The sequence below is a fragment of the Gossypium arboreum genome, chromosome 4, assembly GCF_025698485.1.
Source record: "Gossypium arboreum isolate Shixiya-1 chromosome 4, ASM2569848v2, whole genome shotgun sequence".
Taxonomy (NCBI): domain Eukaryota; kingdom Viridiplantae; phylum Streptophyta; class Magnoliopsida; order Malvales; family Malvaceae; genus Gossypium; species Gossypium arboreum.
In genome coordinates, this window is record NC_069073.1 from 12,370,856 (window position 1) to 12,381,998 (window position 11,143).

At 37.3% G+C, this 11,143-nt stretch overlaps 1 non-coding gene across 1 annotated transcript; it reads right to left on the minus strand.

The window, feature by feature from the left end:
• Positions 1–338: 338 nt before the first annotated feature.
• LOC128291947 (small nucleolar RNA R71) lies at positions 339–445 on the minus strand. Its single transcript, XR_008281931.1, has one exon. It is a non-coding gene; the product is annotated as a small nucleolar RNA R71 (small nucleolar RNA).
• Positions 446–11,143: the final 10,698 nt, after the last annotated feature.

Sequence of the window (11,143 nt, forward strand, 5' to 3'; positions counted from 1 at the left end):
CTTTAACAGGAATTGAATCGAGTATAGTTAGACCTGCTGTTGCTGCAAATAATTTTGAACTGAAATCTAACACGATTCAAATGATACAACAGTTTGTTTAGTTTGATGGTTTGTAGGACGAGGATCCAAACACTTATTTAGAAAATTTGCTAGAATTCTGCAATACTTTTAAGATTAATGGTGTTTCTGACGATGCCATCTGCCTTCGATTATTTCCCTTTTCATTAAGGAATTAGGCTAAACAGTGGTTGAACTCATTACCACGAGGGTCAATCATTACTTGGGAACAAATGACCAAAATTTTTTTATTCAAATACTTTCCATCAATCAAAACGAAAAAATTGAGGAATGATATCTCTTCTTTTGTACAGATGGATTTAGAAACTCTTTATGATACATGGGAGAGATACAAAGACTTATTGAGAAGGTGCCCTCACCATGGGCTACCTCTATGGCTGCAGGTCCAGACTTTTTACAACGGTGTGAACCCCTCAACAAGACAACTGATCGATGCAGCCGCTGGTGGATCTTTAAACAACAAAACACCTGAAGAGGCTTACGAATTTATTGAAGAAATGTCCTTAAATAATTATCAGTGGCAAGTCATGAGAACGAAGCCGACAAAAGCAGTTTGTGTTTTCAGCCTCGACGCGGTCACTATGTTATCTAACCAGGTAGAACTTTTAAATAAAAAGATTGATGGTTTGTGTGTTTCTACTCAGGTACGTCCAGTGTTGAGGACTGATTGAAATGGAGGAGGAGTACACAACACAGATTATCCATCCTTCAACTCTAGCACCGATGAGGAGCAAGTCCACTATATGGGTAATAATTCTAGACCTCAAAATAACTTGTATAGTAACACTTATAATGCAAGTTGGAGGAACCATCCCCATTTCTAGTGGGGTGGTCAAAGAAAGCAAAGACCACAACATCCTCTAGGTTTTCAACTACCACCTTACCAACAAGAGAAGAAATCAAACCTTGAAGAGATGCTCACAAAATTCATCTCGGTGTTAGAAACTCACTTTCAGAATACCAAAACAGCGCTTAAGAATCAGCAAGCATCGATTCAAGGGCTTGAAACTCAAATAGGACAGCTTGCTAAGTTGATTTCTGAATGACTACAAGGTAACTTGCCAAGTAACACCGAAACTAGCCCAAGAGAACAGCTTCATGCGATTACTGTTCGAGTTGAAGAAGGGTTAGTTGAACCTGAACCAGAACCGAGGCGATGACTTGTGGTAAGTAAAGGTAAGGATGAGGTGAACCACAGTAAGCAGAAACCGGTAAGTAGAGAGTATACACCTCGTGTGCCATTTCCCAACGCAACTAAGAAAGATTGCACCAACGAACAATTTGGTAAATTTCTTGAACTGTTAAAAAAGTTGCATATTAACTTATCGTTCATTGAAGCTCTTTCGCAGATGCCAAACGTAGTTAAATTTTTGAAAGAACTTTTGAAAAATAAACGAAAGTTAGATGAGTCATCGCATGTGGAATTAAATGCAGTCTTCTCGGCTATTCTGCAAAACAAGCTGCTTAATAAATTGAAAGATCTAGGGAGTTTTACAATTCCTTGTTTAATAGGTAGTTTAAATGTTAATAATACCTTAGCTGATTTAGGGGCGAATATTAATGTTATAACATACAATATGTTTAAACAACTAGGACAAGGGAAACCCAAACAAACTAGGATGGGCATTCAATTGGCTGATAAAACCATTAGAATTCCTAGGGGTATAATTGAAGATGTGCTTGTCAAAATTGACAAATTTATATTCCAGTCGATTTTGTTGTCTTATACATGGATGAGGATAGTGATGTAACTTTAATTCTAGGTAGACCCTTTTTAGCAACTGCGAGAACTATTATTGATTTTGGTACAAGAGAATTAACGCTTCGTGTAGGTGATGACACGATTAAACTTCAAGCTCGTGATTCCGTCAGACTATCTAGTGATCGAGATGATATTACGAATTCTCTCCATGAGAATAACATCTTAGCTCAAACTTCTGTACAAGAAATCCCTAGGGATAAAGTAATGGAGCCACAAACAACTTTTGAGGGACGAAGATTACAAATCGAGGAACTAGATGAATGGCAAACAAGAATTAAGGAGAAACTGAGAATACATGATGAACCAAATTAGTGCCACGATAAACTTAGAGGTGAATAGAATCAACTAAAGGTTGGAGACAAAGTACTGTTAGATAAGGCAGATCCTCGTGTTGCCACTTCTGAACCTAATGGAGCAATCCCTTTTACGATACTCAACGTTTTCCCATATGGTACAGTCGAGGTAACTCATTCCAAAATTGGCACTTTTAACGTAAATAATACTCGTCTAAAACCTTATTTTGATAAGCTTGATAGCAGGGATGAGGAGTTTCAGCTCCTTGAACCACCATGACCATGCAAATATGAGGTGAGTCGAGCTTAGACTATAAATAAGCGCTTCTCGAGAGGCAACCTGAGCAGTAACACCACTAACCCATTTATTCTATCTATTTTTCGTGTTTTTATAGAGGTACAGTGACCCACACGGCCTGGACACAAGGGCGTGTCCTTGGGCGTATGAAAACAAGGCTTAAATCACCCAAACTCAACAGGCACAGGCTAAAAGAGGCCACACGGGTGTGCAGCAGGGCCATGTGAAAACTAGAGCTAAATTTTCAAATTTTAAATAAGTTAGAGAGTTACACGGGCGAACCACACGGCCGTGTGTTTGAACACACGGGCGTGGGAGAAGAGAACAATGTAGCACGCGGCCGTGTGAACCACACGGCCTGGACACACGGGTGTGTCCTAGGCAGTGTGAAGAATGGTCATTAAATCTTCACGACTTACAAGGGCAATACTCGAGCCACACGGCCGTGTCACACGGTCGTGTGGTCCAACACGGGCTTCACACGACTGTGCCCCCATTTAACCCTAATCCCCTTTTCATCTTTTTCATCTTTTGTCTTTTTTTCATCTCTTCTTCCCTAAACTGCCGCAGCCCTAAAACTGCATCACACCGGCCACCTTTAACCAGCACCCTCACCCTCACCATCCTTCTTCCTCCTCATCCACACATACCCGCTCCAACCAACCAAACCTCACCCCCATCCGCGACTTCCTCCATTTCTTTCTTCCTCTTTCCTCTTCACCTACAACTCCCCTTCCCTTAGCCGAACCCCCTTCCCCTTTTCCTCTTCACGCACCACTCCGTCGCCCGGCCCCTCCCACCATTTGACCACCGTTGCGCCCCCCTTCGAAACTCCCTACCACTGTCGGTTCTTTTTCTTCCTTTTTACCCAGTATCTTATTAGATCTATTATTTTATTAATTTTTATTAATCTTTTTATTATCATTAGTAGTAGTGTTATTATTATTATTATTTCCTTTATTTTTATTTATTTATTTAGTCATATCTATAATTAGTTTCTTGCTTTTCGTTATTACAACATGAATTTTGTTTCTCCATTATTGATTTTTTTTTAACATGCTAGACATATATTTGAAAAAAAATGCATATATTGTGGTTGATCTGATATTATCTTACTCAGTAGTATTATACTTTTCCTTAGCTTAGTTATTCTGCACTGGGATTTGGTTGCTAGTAAGCTGCTTCATGTTTTGATGTACTCAATATCAGCCCTTTGATTGGTCATAGCATGAATTTCCTTAGTTTTATTATTTTCACAATTATTAAGCCAACTGCGAAGCTTCATTAGCATGCATCTATCTTGATTAGTTCATCTTAATTAATATTTGCTTGCTTTATTGTAGATTCTCATGACAAACACTCGAGGCAAATCCAAAGTTGCCGTTCCCGCTTGAAAAAAACCGGAAGTGGCCTGGCGCAACCTCCTCAAGTGCCTCGACCGAAGCTTGTCACCCTCTGTTTCGATTTTTGTCAGGCCCACAGGATGACTTGTTTCAGCTTTTACGTGTACGGTCGCTAGAATTGGGCCGATGTATTGACTGGGCCTCATTGGAGCAGGTCGGACTAGCTGATGAGGTCCATGCTTTCGTTACCACTGTCCCGTTGGATCGTTTCTTTGCGATTATCGAGCCCACCTATTCAGAGCTTACCTTGGATTTTTGCACTACTTTTCAACTACAGCACGTGATGAATACCCATAACGAGGCCGGTACTATCACTTTTCAACTTGGTGGCTTAGTGCGACATATGAGCATCCTTGAGTTTGGAGCAGCTTTGGACATCTACACTGATGAGTTTATAGGTGCCGATAACTATCTTTACCTCCACCGTAACATCTATTACTCACCTTCATGCTGTTGGACTGATCTCACAGCTAGTCAAATATTTATGACGTGAGTCGCTTGAAGGTGACATCTCTTTCTCCGGCTCTACGATACATCCACACCTTATTAGCGCACATGTTGACTGGAAAGAGAGAGAGCACAGGAGTTGTCAGCACTACTGAAGCATACTATCTTTGGAGCATGGCAACCGACCACATATTCGACTTAGTTTATTTCATTGCTCTCGCCTTTCGCCATCAGACAGATCTCCACAGTAAGGGCCCTATCTGTCTAGGCCCTTACGTGACTCACCTCACTCGACACTTTGGTCTTTTCGACACTCCAGAGATGTCATCAACACTCACACTAGTAGGCCAGATGAATCCTCAGGGAATTTCTAGTATGATCTACATGAGGATGATAGAGCGACGTCGTGGATTCGACCCCCTCAGTATAGACTCGTTCATTCTGATGATTAGGATGAGCTAGAGGACATTATTGATGATGTCACTCCCTCTCACGAGGACCCACACCCACCACCACCACCACTAAGTCATCGACCTCCTGCTGCCACTTTGACTGATATATCTGAGTGACTCACTCACTTCGAGCAATAGTGTTTTACGAGGTACAATAGCATCGAGACAACTCTGCAGCAGATCTGCTAGCACTTCCACATCTCGCCTCCACCACCACTGCCACCTCGTGACGCTGACGCATTTGATAATGAGGACCTTTGAGTCCATTTATTTTTATTTTATTTTATTTTTTTTGTTTTTGTTTTATTTATTTCTCTTAATACTTATGTTTTATATTTTTAACTATGTTTATATTTATGGTCATTATCAAGTAATCCCTTAATTCTCTTCCACAGTTGTGTTTATTTTCTTATTAGTAACTCAGAATCATGCCTTTGATTAGCCTTATCTACAACTCTAGCTTTCATTCGTCCAAAGATTTCATCCAAAATTTAGGGCAGTTTTGCTTCTCTCATTCTCTTCTGATATTATGCTTATATTATTATTATCTATCTTCGTACATTGAAGACAATGTACATCATAAGTGTGGGGAGGTTATTTATATGTTTATTAGAAAATCCCTAATTTTTTATCTCGTTCTCAAATAATTTCCTCAAACTATTATTAAAGTGAATTCTGATTGATTTATAATTTCTATTAATATGTTTTGAATTTAATTATAGGGAATTGTGCATTGATTGTTTAAAATTTAAAAGCATTTTAGACTCAAGCATGATAAGTTGACTTTTGAGAATTAAAATTGCTAGGTTGTTTCCCTAAATTGAGGTATTATCTAAAAGTTTTGAATTTACAGGATTGACATCAAATACCTATAATTTTTGTGAGATTTAGAGACTTTTAGAGCATATATCTTTCTTGCTCACTGATTTTTTTGGTTATGAGTGTGTCAACATTGATTTGTTATTCTAGATCTTGCTTCAATTATGCATGTCAAGACCACAGTTTTGATTTGATATACTAAGATGATAAAGGCACTTAGATTTTAACCCACTTACGCTATAAAAAGCCTACCCACATAATTAACCCTTAGTGAACCCTTTTGAGTCTTAACCATTGTTTCTTGATTTCTCTCTTAATGCTAACCCACAACTTAACCCTTTTTGATTTGTTAAGAATTTTTCCCTTTTTATTGACTCCTTTTTTATCGAGATTTGAGTTAATTAGTTACCTAACTATTTTCGTCCATTTCAGTTGCTGAATTATTCCTTACTATGTACTCTCCATTATTGTTCTTATTCAAAAAAAATAGTATATTTGTATTCATATTATAAAGAGCTTGGATAAGTTAAAGTTATTATAGTGACAAAAAGCTCACTTCATTAGTTCCGAATGGTTTTAATTTTGGCAATTGTTTGTAATTCAGTAATTAGCTTTATTGTTCTAAGTTTTGTAATTTATTAAATTAATCTCGATTTGATACGTGATATTCGTGACAGGTTTTAAAAATTTATAATGAATCATTCTTGAAACTAACTATTATCACGATGAAGGCAAGTGTACCTATCGAGCAGTAGTATAGCTTTAGCAAGACCGGATTGGTGAACCCAAAGGAACTAAAAGTACTAGTAATGACTGTCTTTTTATTATCTAGCCTAGGAATAATGGGGTTTGTTTTAACTAACTAATTAAATAAACTAAGAATTCATAGAAGATAGAATTGGAGAATTACTTTTGGAAAAACGATTGAATTAAGACAATACCTAAGGAAAAATCCACCTAGACTTCACCTATTATTTGACTCTGAATCAGATGATTTATTCATTTAACTTGATCCGTAGAAATCCCTAAGTTATATTATTATCCTTCTCGAGACTAACAACGTCTAACCCTAGGTTGAATAATTGAAATCTCTTTCTAATTAACTCCCTAGGGTTGTATTAACTCAATCTATGGATCCCCTTATTAGGTTTCACCCTAATCTGGCAAAATCTTGTCACCCTATCTCTAGGCGTGCAACCAACTCCGCTTAATTATGACAAATGTACTCTTAGATAGGGTCTATTCCTCCTCTGAATAAGAGCTTAACTTGAATCAATATCCTGGATTATCAAAACAAGAATTAAGAACACATAATTAAGAACAAGTCAATTATTTATCATACAATTCAGATAATAATAACAAGATCTGTCTTAGGTTTCATTTCCCTTAGGTATTTAGGGGTTTTAGTTCATAACTAAAAAGGTAAACATCTCAGAAGAATAATGAATACAAAACATGAAAAAAAACCCAAAACTCCTGAAGGGAAATTGAGGGGAGATCTTCAATCTTAATAATGAATCCAGCTTCTGAGATGTATCAATCGGCTTTCCTTGAGAAGTTCCCTACTTCCTTCTCTGTGTGTGCTTTTTCCTCCTCCTGTAGGGTGTATTTATAGGCTTTAGAATGCCTAAGAACCCTCAAAATTGGCCTTTTCTGAATTAGACTCAACTTGGGCTCGGCAGGGACACGCCCGTGTGACACGCCTGTGTGCGATTACTTGAGGCCGTGGTCAAGCCTGTTAAATAGGCACGACCGTGTAGTCCACCCGTATGAGTTGTGCTTCAATTCTACCAAATTGACCTGGCCGTGTGGTCTGCCCGTGTGAGGAGGTCCAGGCCGTGTTGATTTTTTACGTTGGCCCATTTTCTCTGTTTTTGGCTCGTTTCTCATTCCTTTCACTCTCTTATGCTCACCTAAATATAAAACATGAAATTAAGGTATTAGGAGCATCGAATTCACTAATTTTAAGGAAAAATCATCCATAAAATATGCTAAACATTAGATAGAAATATGTATAAATTACGGTTTATCAAATACCCCTACACTTAAGCATTTGCTTGTCCTCAAGCAAAATCCTCAACTCATAATCAAAATAAATTCTTCTCAACTTATAATTTCTATTGATAATATCTCAAAATAATCCATAGGTAATCCTACATTGAAAATTAAACTGAAAGAACATCAAAGTTTCAAACATTCCAAGTTGAGTATTTTATCATGAAAACATAGGTGTCTCCCTTTGTCTAAGTAATTACCTTTGATTCAAAATGTCACAAAGTTTCACATCCTCACTAAAGATTCACTCAAATCACTCGATGTGTTTAAGGACAATAAATGAAGCACTCAATAGTCAATAATGAAAAGTCATTGCCATAAGTTTTCATGAAAATCAAATCTCCACCACTATAAATTAAGATGAAACATCAATCAAAAGGTTTTTAGAGGGTTATAACGTGGTTTTGGTTAGAGGGTGTGGTCACAAGCTGAAAGAAAAGGTTAGAATCGATATTGAATTGAAAAATTTCCTAGCAAGAAAAATGGCTAGTCATCAATTGCGTACAACAGAGCTTTTTCTCAGGATATGGAATTTAACTTCTTTAGCTCAGAAGGTCACTACTACTAATATGTATACATGTATTTATTTATTATTTTTTTAAGAACAAGTCAAATTACAAAATAGAATAAAACATAGCTAAGCAATTATTCCAACTCAAATCTCGACAAAAATAGAGATCAAATTAATTTAGGGGATTACAAAAATAATGAGTTATGGGTTAATATCGAGGGTAAATCAATGAATGGGTAGTTAGGCTCAAGGGGGTTCACTAAGGGTTAATTGTGAAGGTAGGCTTTTATGGAGTGAGTGGGTTAAACCTAAGTGCCTTTATCATTTTGACATATCAAATCAAATGGTGTGGTCTTGACATGCATAATCAAGCAAGTTCTAGAATAACAATTCAATACTGACGCACTCATAATGAAAGTGAGCATGAAAGAAATAATAGATGCTCTAAAGGCTCAAGATCTCACAACAATTATGGCTTTTTGATGTTCAAACTTGTGAATTCCAACTCAAGGTAATACCTAAACTTGGGGAAACAACCTAAAATTTTAGATTCTTAAAAATCAACTTATCATGCTTAATTCTCTAATGTCTTAAAGTTTAAACAATCAATGCATAAAGCCTATGTTTTAATTCAAGATATATCAATAAAAGTCATAAATCAATCAAAATTGATCCTAAACATGATATGAGAGCTTTTCAAGAGAACAAGGAAATCATTCAGGGATTTTTCTGATATTGAAATGAATACCCCCTACACTTAAGATGTACATTGCCCTCAATGTATAAAGATAGATATGTAGAAAATAATATAAATATAAGAAAGGGAGAGAAATGAAACTTCCTGAGTGATGAATGAATTTCCTTAAACTGGAGTTTTGGAGAATAATCGGCGTGAGGGTGGAGGAGGATACTCCGGTATTGGTAGAGGTTCATTAGTCCATAAGTCCTGCGCTAAAAGAATATTATATCTGAAGTTGGCTATGGTCGAGCAAGACATGGCAGTCGTGGGGAACCTTTCTCGGTGGAGTTTTTAGTTCCTATGTGATGATGAGCTAAGGAGCTCTTTATAACTGTGATAAAATCAGGAACTCTTTAAGAGGTATACTGAAGCATAATTATTCGTAATGAAATAGCCGAAGAATAAAAATTGTAAAAACTCAAGATAAAATAGTATTAAAGGAAATAAAAAATAATTCCAAAATATAGAGATAAAAATAAAATAAAAGAAATAATATGTGTTTATAGAGAAATTGGGGCACACGGTCGTGGGCACGCCTATGTGCTCTAAGCTCAGCCCTTGCATTTTGCAATTTTCGAAATTAGGCGCATTGGTGTACACGGCTATGTTGCACGGCTGTGTCAATCTCCGTTCGCTTCTCCTACGCCCGTGTATGCAGACACACGCCAGTGTTATTTTGGTAGTTTCGCCCACGGCCATGTTGTACGACCTCGGCTACTTATCACAGCTCGTGTTGGGGAAGAAATTTTTTCCCGATACGGCCGTGTTGCATCTCGTGGTATGTGCATGGCCTACGGCATGCCCGTGTACCTGACCGTGTGGTTCTGAAAAGCCCGTGTTCAATGATTTGGTTAGTATGTTAGATTTTAAAAACTAAAATTTAAAGAAAGTAATATTGTTAGTGCTCGGGTTGCCTCCCGAGAAGCACTTATTTATAGTCCGTGTACCTAATAATGCATGAAGTGAAATAAATGGAGTTGCATGTCAATTATCCCATTTCCTAAGGTGGATGGCCGGCCATGACAAATTATGGGCAAGGGGAAACATGTTCCCAACATGTTTTACTAATGGATGATGTTAGAAATAATAAAATAAGAGTATGGAGAAAAAAAAAAAAGTGTTCATTCTTCCTCCATAGCCTTGGCCGAATGTCCTAAAGAAAGAAAAGAGAAAATTTGTTCATCTATTTTCACTTCTTGGCGAAAATACTAAGGAAAAAGGGGGAGGATTTTTGCTTCATGCTTGGGTTGGAAGAGATCTAGAAGGAGATTTGGCTAAGTTTGCATCAAGATTAAGGTATGTATGAGGTTGTGTTGGGAGTTTCATGCATGTTATGGTTGCTAACTTGATGTGCATGTTAGCCATGGCTCAAATCTTTGTTAAGCCATGGAAATGGTATTTGACCAAAGTTGTTATGGTGATAAAGCCATTGCATGCTAAGTGTGAAGCTTGATGATGATGCATGCAATGATGGATTGTCTACTCTTGAGTAAGATTTTGAGTTTTCTTTTGTTCAACCATGATTGAAGTTGAAAAGGGGCATGATTGTCATATTCGGCCATGATGCATTCTTGAGCATGATTCATGCTTCTTGCATGTTAGTTAAAATTTGTGTTTTGGATGGCTATGGACACCTTGAAATTCGCCATGCTTATATATGCATATATATGATTGCACATTATGTTTTGGCTATGAAGTAGTGATGAATATGTTTGTTTAAAGAAGAAGATGTTGAAGAATGCTTGTGAAATTGCAAGCACATTCGGCCTAGCACACATATGAGTGCTTGATATTATATTATAAGTTTTGAGCTACAATATGCAAAGCATTAACTAGTAAATGCATGCTGTTTTTGTGAGGTATTAAGTGCATAATTGGCCCCAACATGTACATGAATATTCGGCCTTGGGTAGCTTAGTAAAGGCCTTAGCTTTTCCTTGATGCTCAAATAAATTGTATTGAATTGCTTGATGTAGTATAAAATGAGCATGACCATTGTGTATTCAAGCTAAAGAGTGGCCATATGACCATTTAAACTCCTTGTCATATTCGGCCATAAGCTAGCACAATGAGGTTTTAATAAATTGAATTTGTTTGAATTAGCTCAAGAGCTAAGAGGGCCACAATTGGACAAGGGAAGGAAAAGTGATCGAATAGCCGTAAAAGCCGTTCGACAACATCCGAGGTAAGTCCTCAAGAAGTGACCTTACTTGAATTATGTGAGATGAAGTATGGTTGTGTATGATTATTGATTTATGTGTGTATGAGAAATTGAATGATACCGGG